The 12,004-nt window shown below is 39.4% G+C and overlaps 1 protein-coding gene across 1 annotated transcript in view; it reads right to left on the reverse strand.

Moving 5' to 3' along the window:
* Window positions 1–1,493, reverse strand: part of nectin1b (nectin cell adhesion molecule 1b) — a 258,757-nt gene extending 257,264 nt beyond the window's left edge. Inside the window, exon 1 of the mRNA XM_024276589.2 lies at window positions 1,108–1,493. The gene's annotated coding sequence lies outside the window, so the exon portion shown is untranslated. The remainder of the gene's footprint in view (window positions 1–1,107) is intronic.
* Window positions 1,494–12,004: the final 10,511 nt, after the last annotated feature.

Here is a 12,004-nt window from a genome sequence, read left to right on the forward strand (position 1 = left end):
CTTTATTTTGAAAATCAACTTTTTTGGTGCCTCAAAATAACCGGATACCAACTTTTATTGACAGTAGAGCTCCAGTGTTTATGTTTTTTGGTTTATTATTTTTTTTGTTTTTTTATTATTATTGCATGATCAATGTAATTCCAACATTTGTGCCTAAAGGACAAATTGGTGGAGAGATGGTGAATGTAGTCATGGTAATATATATATAAATATATATGGGGGGTAGTAAATGGAACTTCAAAAAAGGGAACATTGCATTTATTTGGAAATAAAAAACTGCGTAAAAATAAAAATGCTACTTTTATTTTGAAAATCAAAGTTTAGGGAGCCTTAAAATAACCGGAAACCAACTTTCTTTGAAGAGCTCCAGTGTTTATGTTCTTTGACTTACTGTATTTTTTTCTTTTTTAATTGTTGAGATGTTCAGCATAATTCTAGCATTTGTGCGTAAATGACATGTCAGTGAAGACATGGTGAATGTAGGAGGACAGCAGCCGCCAGGTAAAGTCATGATGTAATATATATATAAATATAAGGATGGGGAGAGGGGGGTAATATAGAACTTAAAAAAGGGGAAAATAGCGTTTATTTTGAAATTTTCCCTTTCTTGAGAAACAAAAACTGAGCGTATAAAATCAACATTTTTAGCTTTATTTTGAAATTCAACGTTTATGGAGCATTATAATCTACTGGAATGACATTGATCATGCCATCAATTAAAAAAATTACAAGATGTTAGAGATACTGCAACTTTCCAAGTCCATATGATGAAGATTTTCAACCATTTTTATAAACTTTCCCTCCAAACACATGCTTTGCAGGCAGTAAACTCTGCAGAAAGCTCACACCATTACCCACTAATTAATAGATAAAATGTTAATTCCTTTTTCTAAGGAGAAGCTGGAAACCACAGTTTTCCTGAATGGCGCCTGCAGCGACCACAGAGCTCATCCGAAGCAAAGCTAATTAATAACTTAGTGGGAGTGGAAAAAGAGTAAATTGCAATCCAAGCGATGATCCATACATGTATGTGGAGGGAGTCCGTGTCTCTGGAGGAGCACTTTGACAGCGGCTGATGATCTTCCTGACAGAGCGACGATGACTCACCGGGGGAGATATTTTTTGAAACGCAGCACCCACTCCTCCATTCCAGCCCTCTCTGCTGAAGCATCCAGACATGAAGCTGGTGGAGATGGAGGCAGATGAACGGGGAGGATGGATGTGATAACACTTCCCTCTTGTGGACGCTGCTTCTTCCTCGTCTGGTGATTGGAGCGAGCGTTAGGGTTGGGGGTTTATTCTGACTACGGTCATCAGTTATGATCAAAGTGACAAGGAGGATGTGCTGAAGAAGGAATTATGAGGAGGAAAGGATCAAAAATCCTTTTCTCAAGACTCCTCTGTTTTGGTGAAAAATGAAAATGCTGCTCCACATTTCAAACAAATACATTCAGCGGGATATACTTTCTGCTCAAGTATTGAGATCATTTTCTGCATTTTATTAATTCTAGCTCCGAAATCTTGAAAGGTCAGCTGGATGTCCTCAGAAAAATTAGCAAATGAAATAAACTTGAAGAAGTGGGCAGAAAATGTGGGCCCCCAATAGGTTTGTACGCAATTTCTGTAGTGGCCCCACCTGTGTTTGCCTATATTGGCTTAAGTGGGAACTCAGTGGGTTGCCCTGCTACACTAGCCAGCTTTCCAGTGCATGGCACAGCATGCTAGCGAGCTCCACTGTATCAAGCTAGCGAGTTCTGCTGTAGTTACCTAGTGAGCTCCACTGTATCAAGCTAGTGAGCTCAACTGTAGTGAACTAGCGAACTCCACTGTATCGAGCTAGCAAGGTTCGCTGTAGTAAACTAGCGAGTTCTACTGTAGTGTACTAGTGAGCTTAGTTGTAGCGAGCTACCGAGCTCCACTGTATCAAGCTAGCAAGCTCCATTGTATCGGACTAGCGAGCTCCGCTGTATCAAGCTAGCGAGATCCACTGTATCAAGCTAACGAGCTCCACTGTATCAAGCTAGCAAGCTCCATTGTATCGGACTAGCGAGCTCCACTGTATCAAGCTAGCGAGATCCACTGTATCAAGCTAGCGAGCTCCACTGTATCAAGCTAGCGAGTTCTGCTGTAGTGAACTAGCAAACTCCACTGTATCGAGCTAGCAAGGTTCGCTGTAGTAAACTAGCGAGTTCTACTGTAGCAAGCTCCACTGTAGTAAACTAGTGAGCTCCGCTCTAGTGAAATAGCAAGCTCTGCTGTTGCGAGCTCCACTGTAGCGAGTGCCACTGTAGTGAGCTAGTGAGCACCGCTGTAGCTAGCTCCGCTCGAGCAAGCTCCATTATAGCGAGCTCTGCTGTAGCAAGCTCCTCTGTAGCAACATAGCAAGCTCCTCTGTAGCAAGCTAGCAAGCTCCACGGTAGCAAGCTAGCGAGCTCTGCTGTAGCAAGCTCCACTGTAGTGAGCTAGTGAACCTCGCTGTCCACCGGGCATCTGGCTAGCATAGCGAACCAACCCACTGAGTGCCCCACTTAAGCCAATATAGGCAAACATAGGTGGGGCCACCACAGAAGCTGTGGACAGACCTGTTTGGGGCCCACATTTTCTGTCTACCTTTAAACCATATGGGACCCACCTGGCGTTGCTGGCTGGGAGGTGACCATGTAGAGTAGTTGATTGCAGAAAGAATGGGGGATGAAAAAGCTCCCGGGCTCAGCCAAACATCAGGTGACAGATAATAAGTGAAAAAGCCAGGGTCGGCCCTCGGATGCCCCCTCCAAGAGCAGCTGAGCTGATTGATTTACGGACGAGAGCTCATGAAATTTGATACACTTTCTCTGAACTTCTGTCCGTGCCAAAGCTCAAGGCTCGGAGCCAAACTGCAGCAGAGATAAAGGAGATAACCCGCGGAATGACACGAGCTGATAAGAAAAACTAAAAGGTTTTAAGCAGACGGCAATATTTCAGAGATTTCTGTGATTGCTTTGGTGTTTTAAGTTGTTTTCCTGTAATCTGCCGTCACACTTTCCAATACATGTAAAAGACAAACTAATGGCCTTTATAGTGTGTATGTCAGAGCTGAAGCAATCAAATAACTTTAATCAAAATTAGGGATGTCCTGGTAGGGTTTTTTTGGGACCAATCCCATACCGAGTCCCGATCCGATAAGGTATTTTTTATTTAATTTAATTTCATTAAACTTCTTTTATAATTTAACACCTAAATAGAGCACTTCTGTGAAATAGCTTTAACAAGAAAGTAAAAATAGTGCAACTATTACCTAAAAAAATATGTTATCTAGTAAATGTAGGTGATAATTAGTCATGTAAGAAAGTTTAGTGACATTAGCTTTAGTATCTTTAGAACAATTAGGCATTTTTAACCAAACGTGGTTAATTTTTTTATTCAAAATTCATAAAAATGAATGATTACGCTGTTATTTATTAACTGTAGTAGAATTCTGCTGCGCTTTGCGACAACATCATGTCGTGATCCATTCATGACATGCAGACATCTGATGGAATATTTATCTAGAAAAATAAGCTGGAAGTGCAAACTGCTCATCATAATAAGAATAAATTAAATATCTGATATTGATTGAGGGTCCAGTCCAGCCCACAAGCCCCGCCCCTCTGACTGGATTTTCACATTTCACATTTAGTTATTATAATTATGTCGTTTTAAGCCAAAATAATAATAAAAAAAGTGTTCTTTTTTAATTGCTCCTGATTTACAACTATTTGAATAAAGAAATCCTAATAAAACAGAGTTTTAATCTTTTCTTTACAGATGTCCTCCATCATCAGAAAACTGACAACATGTTAAAGACACCAGAAACAAGACTTTCTTCAGAGTGGATCTTTAAGAGCTTAGAGCAGCACTAAGGAGCAGCAAATGAGAGAAAAAAACATAATTGGGACACTTGTGACTTCTGGAGCTGTTCCTAATTTACTGTCCTGACCGTTCTGTCTTCAGGCAACCATAGGAGTTCCAGTTTGAGTAATATAGGTTCAGTGAACATGTCTTTTTAAAATGCAACTACGAAAATTATGTTTTGTTAAGTACACATAAATTCTCAAATTGGAATTTATACGTATGAGATCAACGGGAAGAATTTGGAATCATCCACAGTTTCAATAGATTGATTCTAATTATACAAAGGAGAGTTATTGGAAATTGATTTTTTTTTTTTTTTAAAAAAAGAATATCAAAAGGCCACCAGAACACAATTTTACTAGAATAATCAGCATTAAAATCCATGAAAACTTAAAACAAAACGGATAAAACAGTGTCGATATAGTTGGAAAAGAATAACATTCTAATCAGAGGTATAACAAGGTAGTTGTAGTAGATGTTGGAATACTTGGGAAACTTTTTAAAGTTCTTTGTGGTGGAATGACAACCTCAGGACCTCACTTCCTTACATTTTCAAAATAAGAGATGCAGAAGAAGGTTTTGCCCCAGTATCCATTTAATGGTCTTATGGTGCAGTTTGTTCATACCTATTTAACTCCTGCAAACACCCAGTTCACAAGTGGAAAAAGCCTCTAGAAAACAGCAGGAAACCATTTTCAGTTGGGCTAAAACCAATTATGAGTAAGTGGTCATAAAAACGAAGATGGGAATAAATTTAGTAAACAGTGTCTGCACATGCCACTCTTTAGAGTGTTGTTGTGACTCTTGCACAGGTCTCACATCAAGGCTTTAGTTATCTAAAACACTACATGATTTTCTATATTTTCAATCTAAAGTGATCTCCAGGCAAACACAGCCTCGTAATTTCAGTTTTCTTTGGTCTCAGAAATCTACAAAAATAAAAGCTCAGTTTTTAGCATTTTAATGTGTTGAGTGCGATCTGTTACAGTCCCACATTCTGTCATCACCCGGCCTGTGATGCAAGCAGAGACTTAAACAACATGACATCTATCATGTGGGTGATGTAATGCAAACTGTCACCAGCGTACAGTTGTGACCATAAAAAAAATTTAGCACAACTTGGCGAATGTGAATTAGAAAACCACAGACTAACATGAAAGGAGCAGAGTTCCACCCCAGTCTTTCCTTGTTCATATTTTTGAAACATAATATAGATTTATTGCCAATCTTAAAAAAAGGACATTATAGTTAGTGTTAAGGAGGATATGCTGTGCTGTTTTAAGGTTTTCTAATCTTATTCAAACGCCTCTCCACACCAGAATTAATGTTTGAATCAGTTCAAAAGCTCATTTGTTTTTATTCTTCCAGCATCTGTGCTTATTTTTTTTTAATTTCTGATGAAAATATTCTACACATATTTTTGACTCTTGATTTATAACAAGAATTTTTCTTATGGAAATGAATCTGCATATATATATTTTATTTTTGATACTTGGTTTATATTAATGACTTTTCTAATGACAAATAATCTGCATTTTTTATTTGATACCTGATTTACAAAATTTTGTTAATTGATCTGCATATGCTGTGATAAAGTCTGAAATAATGGTATGTGTACTTACATAGTCATGTGTTTTATTGTTACTTAAGGATTCTTAATGATTTAAATCTGTGTTGGTACAACATATTCTCACTCCCAAGTCGTCACATTTTGACATTTGACTGAGGTCCCGTCCGTGTCAAAAACTGACGTTTTGGGTGTCCCAAGTCATCGTTTTTTGACACACTGGCTGTTCCAATTTAATCACCAACCAACGGGCCGCGAACCAGAACCGGTACGGTACCATGACGCGTAGGACAATAGTACCCAAACCCGGTACAAGAAACCTAACTAGACACGGACCAGATGCGGCACTGGACCCAAACCAGTACAGATGCGGTACCGCGTGCAAACCAGTACTGGGTTAAGGTTAGGGTACCAGTACTGTATTAGGGTACTGGTATTAAATGCCTCCCAAAGACAAGTGCGCATCCGGTACCCCATCCTGTACTGCATCCGGTACCGCGTCCCAAGGGTTGCAGACCCTTGCTTTTATGAACAGCCAGCATGTCAAAAAACGACGAGTTGGGGAAGCCAAAAATGTCCAAAAGTGACGCAGAAGGGGCCTTAACTAAACGTCAACATATGTGACGACTTGGGGACGAGAATGTCTCGGCTGGTAAGGTAAAAACATCTGATTATAAGTTATGAACCAGATAATGATAATTTATGTATAGAAAATGGTAAGGTGGAGCTAGGGTGGGATTATATAAATTTGCTTCCTCCTGTTGAGCCGCCGCCTGTAACAGGAACTGACCGCCTGTTTTGAGGTTTAAGGCTCCTCTCTTTGGTTCTTATTCACGACTGAGACTCTTGTGATTCCCAGTTTTTTTCTACACACGGGGAAAAGGTGTGTGAGACCTCTCATTTATTGATTATCCACAAGCTGAGAAAAGGGACTTGTGCATTTGGCCTAACGCATTTTACCAATTTTTACTCTTAGAAACCCTCGATTAGGACTTTAAAAGGCACATATGATAAATCCATCGTAGGTACCGCCTAACCAACTATAGTGTGTTCATTTGTTGCGGAATAGAGACCATATGAGATAGCCTCCTGTAAGTTCCTGACAGTTTCAGGCTAAAGTTCTAGAGGTCTATTTTTTTCATACAATACACATATCCCTTGAACACAAAAGAGAAGGTATTTGTATTTTTTTTATGTCTCTCAGGCTTACGGGGTGTGGGGCTTACATGATTGTCGTTAGGTTGTCTTCAGTGGCAGAGGTCAGATGGGAAAAAAAAGAGAAATCTATTTAGGTATGTCAACCCGTTATTTAAGACAAAAGGCTAAATACAGACGTTTTATCTATCTATATATATATATATATATATATATATATATAAATATATATATATATATATATATATTCCTTTATCACCCGTGGGTAGATATGGGATGTCTATCTAATTCCCTTTCGGGCTTTCTTTTTTATTATTTTATTTGTCTACCCCTTCGGGTTATTTTCTCCCGCTGAATCGGGACAGAGTGAAACTGTCAGAGTTCCACCGAGGTGGTGCAGAGACGAAGTCGAATGGAGAAGAAGTGCCCTTTTCCACCGAAGTGGAGAGGAGAGGTCCTCTCCCACCGAGGTGGAGGAGAGGACCTGTCCCGTCAATGTCTTGAGGAGGAGTGTGTCGAAGTTCTTCTGCTCTAGGCTAAAGAGAAGGTGTTTTTTTCATTTTTCCCTCCCCCTCTGCGCTCAGCACAATGGTCCTTCCTGTCACTGGGTCCCGTTGCTTGCTGTCTTCGTGTGGTTTTGCAGAAGCTGCAGATAGAACATCCTGTATTCTTAAAAGTGTCACACAAGACTTGCTCTTTACAGGCAGACATTGAGCAGAAAAAAATTTGACAATACATAATCACATACATATAATCATTTATCATATCTATGGTCATATTTTACATTTAACACACAAAGATACCCCATAGGCATGATCTTGGGGTTTCAGCACTCCGACTCCCTTTCAAACGATCTATGATTTGATGCCTAATTATTCTATGTCTGACATATCTTTGTATGAATGTAAACCTCTATTGATTGTATTGGACATGCATTATTCTTTCTTGGATTTCTTGTAATAAACAATTTCTAATCTAATCTAATTACACAGTTTATCCATATTTTAGGTAGTTTATTTGCATTTATTAGGTAAATCTTAAGCAATAGATTTTTGTATGATGCACACACAAATTTATGGCTTTCCACAATTGTTTACATCATGTATACGGCGCACATATCATGCTAAAATTACGTAAATCACTGATGAATTACACATATGTTCAAGAAAACTTTTTTAGTGTCTTCTTTAATATCCCAGTTGTAAATGTAGCACGATGCATTGGAGATTGACAGAACCAATTCTGACTTTTCCTAAGGTGAGCCTTTCAGCAAATTTCCATTTGTCATTTATAAAATGGAAAAAAAGAATTTAAAAAAATATTTTTTTAAGTAAATGGTTTGAAATATCTAATTTTGAGAATACATCAGTTTTGGAAGAATGAATTGCTGGAGGATGGTTTTAACTATAGAGTATGCAGAAAAGGTCATTTTTCAACATGAGAGGCTCATAATTTAAACAATCCACAGATGTCCTAAAAGACACAGCATGAAAAAGCCCTTGCAGCGAATGAGGAGGCTAATCTCCTCAAGAGAGAAAGGACTCGAGTGAAGGTCCTAGATTCTAAAAGGTGCTTTAACCTTGCAGTGCTTTTAGTGACACTGTGTCTATTTTCAGGTTAAATCAAAGAGACAGAAAATGGCTTTTTGCCACGTCCAAGATACACCACAAGAGAGTTCAAATGAATCCTGAGAAAAGCCCGGAACATTTCAAAAGACAAGTCATCCAAGTTTCGCTTCCTTCTCTGTCAGAAAAGTGCAAATTAAAGCTATAGCACCACCGTGACTATGAGAAGGAAATTCAAACGAGGCGATTTATACGATTTCTTGCAGTGGAAAATACATGTATAATTTGTTTGACATTTGACCTCTGCTGACACCCTCAAATCCTGTGGGACAAATACTCAAATAGAAATGCAGCATGTTGTTTGAAATACTTTTTGTGTGTTTGTCCATATTTAACGGGATCATTTTTGGGGCAGAAAAATGATACTGCTATAAAAAGAAATGAATCGAAAGAGCATTTAACCTTTAGCTGGTCTCTGTGTTTGTTTGCTTCTCCACTTTCCGCTTGATTGGAGACAGAAAATCTAAACAACTGAAGCTGGGACTATTTAACATTTTTATGAGGGATTTGTGGTTTCCCGCAGTAATTCTTAGCATTTTTGTGTAGTTTTAAGAGCACTATTTAGTCTTTAGTGTGGAACCTCCACTATAAATTCCAGATGGATAATTATTTTTGCTTAAAAAAACAGGATGGTTTTAAAAAAAACATATCAACAAATGGGACTATTTGGCCTTCACATAAGCTAAGGCATCAAAAGTAAAATTGAAACCATAAGCCGGGTTGAATGGCCTCATCTCTGCAGCTTTCTTTATTCACACATTCCCCACACCCCCCGAGACCCATTATTTTTCCATCCATACATCCATCCACAATTGTCTTTCTCTCACATCCCTTGAGACCAATCCAGTCATCCATCCATCCACCTATTCATCCATTGATGCATCCATCCATCCACCTATCCATCCATCCCCCTATTCATCCATCCACATATCCATCCATCTATGCATCCATCCATCCACCCATCTATCCATCCATCCATCCATCCATCCATCCATCCATCCATCCACGATTATCTCTTTCTCTCACATCCCTTGAGATCAATCCATTCGTCCATCCGTCCACCTATCCATCCATCCATGCATCCATCCATGATTGTCTGTTTATCTCACATCCCTTGAGACAATCCATCCATCCATCATCCATCCACCCACCCACCCATCCATTCATCCATCTATCTATCCATCCATGCATCCATCTATGCATCCATCCATGATTGTCTCTTTCTCTCTCATCCCTTAAAACTCATCCATCCACCCACCCACCCACCTATCCGTTGATCCATGATTGTCTCTTTCTCTCACATCCCTTGAGACCAGTCCAGTCATCCATCCATCCATCCATCCGTCCACCTATCCATCCATCCATGCATCCATCATTCCATCCATCCACGCATGCAATCATCCATGATTGTATCATTCTCTCACAACCCCTTGAGACCCATTCATCAATCCATCCATCCATCCATGATTGTCCCCATACCTCACATTCCTCAAGACCGATCCAATTATCCATCCATCCATCCATCCATCCATATCTGTCACATCCCTTAAGATCCATCCATCCATGGTCATGATGCTCTTTGAAGGTCAGATAAAAATATTTTAATATATTCTTCTATTTTGAGATAAAATCATTTTTCCAATTTGAACATCTTTATGTTACCGTTTATATAAATTTCAGAACTTTTCACCTTCCCGTTGATAAGATTTAATTCATATTTAGAGGGTGTGATTGACTGCTAGCTCAAGGATACCATCATAGAGAGGTTGCCACAGTAACAACTCTTAACCTCAGTAGAATGCAAAAATTGTAGAGTATCATGTCTGAAGATTGAGCAGAAGGAGTTGCAGGGGTCCATGGTTAATTATCCAGAGTTAGATGAACTTTTGACAGAACTTGGGGCCTTTACTTAAGGTCAGAGAATCATTTTTTTTTTTTCTGTAAACATCTAAATAAAAGTTTTTGTCCTTCAGGTTAAATTATTTTAATCATATAATGTACATTTATTAACTTTTTTTGCCATATTTGAAAATCATGATTGATTGATTTTTGTTTTGATCCCAAATTATATTCAAATGTTTATCTGCTCAGAACATCACTATCACAAGCAAAAAATGAGCAAAATACAGGTCAAATCCAATGATAAAACATAGTAAAAAAACAGCCATTATTGTGAAGATGATGAAAACTAAAAATGACAGTGATATAAATAACCAAAGAGAAGGGCAACATTCTCACACAGAGTGAGTCAGCCCTCAGCTCCTTTCACCTCCCCTCATTCATGGATCTGTGCTATATCCTCATAGCTCTGGGCAGGAGAGACCTCCTTAGTGTGTCTGTGGAGGAAATTACAGAGAGCATCCATCCACTGAAGGAGCTCCTCTGCTCCATCACCAGCTCGGGCAGTAGGTGGCTGCTGTTGTCCATAATAGAAAGCAGTTTTTCTAATGTTTTTCTTTCCATCACTGTCAGCACATCATCTTGTTCTGCTCCAGTCACAGAGGAGGCCTTGGTGATTAGCCTGTTCAGGCTCTGTGTCCTTCTGTCTAGTCCCCAAACCATAAATAAGAGAAGAGGCCCCCACAGGCAAACAAAGAATATTCAGCATTTTGAAAGATGCTAGTTTCTTTCGTAAGAACAGACTGCAGGTTTAATGACCAGCCTGGCTTGTCATCCACCTGCAGTCTGAGACACTTTTAGAAGGCAGAAACCTCAATCTTCCTAGCGCTGAGGGCAACAGACAGAGGTAGAGGGCGACACCTCCTAAAGACTACAATCCTCTTCTTAGTCTTGGATGTTTTTAGCTGCTGGTAGTTCAGATGACCTCGGGTGGTCCTGAGTAAAAATGAGAGGGGCCACTGCTGTCCCCTGTGGCACCCCTGTGCTACTGGTTAGACATAATGGAATTCAACTTGACAACTTGTGGTTTGTCAGGGAGATCATCGATGGTCCAGGACATGAAGGAAGTGGGTCAGCCTGCACGGTGGTCAGTTTATCAGTATTAAAACTGCTGCAAAGGTCTATAAACAGATCATAAGAACGCAGATATCTCCATTAAGGTTTGAGAGGATGTAAAGTAGAAGGTACAGGACGACATCCTCCACTTCTACTGTTTTGTTTTTTTGATTGTTTTTGTAGACAAACAAGAGCTGCCTGCGTGAGCTGTCTATGGGCAAAAAATGAGCAAACATGCATGGAGTATTTAGTTTGCCTGCATAAAACATCATGGTCATAGCCCACTAGATCAGCCCATAGAGCAAAAATGTTCATGCACATTTTTTTTTCCTATGGGTATGCTGCAGACGACAGGTCATAGTGAACTTTTATAGATCCCATAAGGGTAACTAAGAGTGAAGGTGGTGAGATGCAGGAATGTCGCGTGGATTTTAAATTATTTTCAAACCCCCAAACATAAGTGCTATTTAATTGATAAGGGATTCTGGCTCTTACAAATTAGAATATTAGACAATCAGAATGTAGTTTTTAGCCGTTTTACAGTGTCCTAAGGGCACTTGCGTATCTTGTGCATACCCCATGTGTGCAGTATTTGAACACGGCCAGGTAAGGAGCCAGTACTCGCACCCTACTAATGACTAGAGTGCAGCTTAATGACTAATACAAAAACATCATGACACACTTACCACACGCATTACAATGGTGCGTTCAATTTTCGTGACGTGCTTTGAGTTGAACAAAAGGGGAACTGCAAGACACACCTGTGCTCCCTTAAGATGTAGCCACTCCTCTCTATGACAAAAGATAGTACTGTTTATTTTTTTAAAGG

The sequence above is a fragment of the Oryzias melastigma genome, linkage group LG13 (assembly GCF_002922805.2).
Source record: "Oryzias melastigma strain HK-1 linkage group LG13, ASM292280v2, whole genome shotgun sequence".
Lineage (NCBI taxonomy): Eukaryota > Metazoa > Chordata > Actinopteri > Beloniformes > Adrianichthyidae > Oryzias > Oryzias melastigma.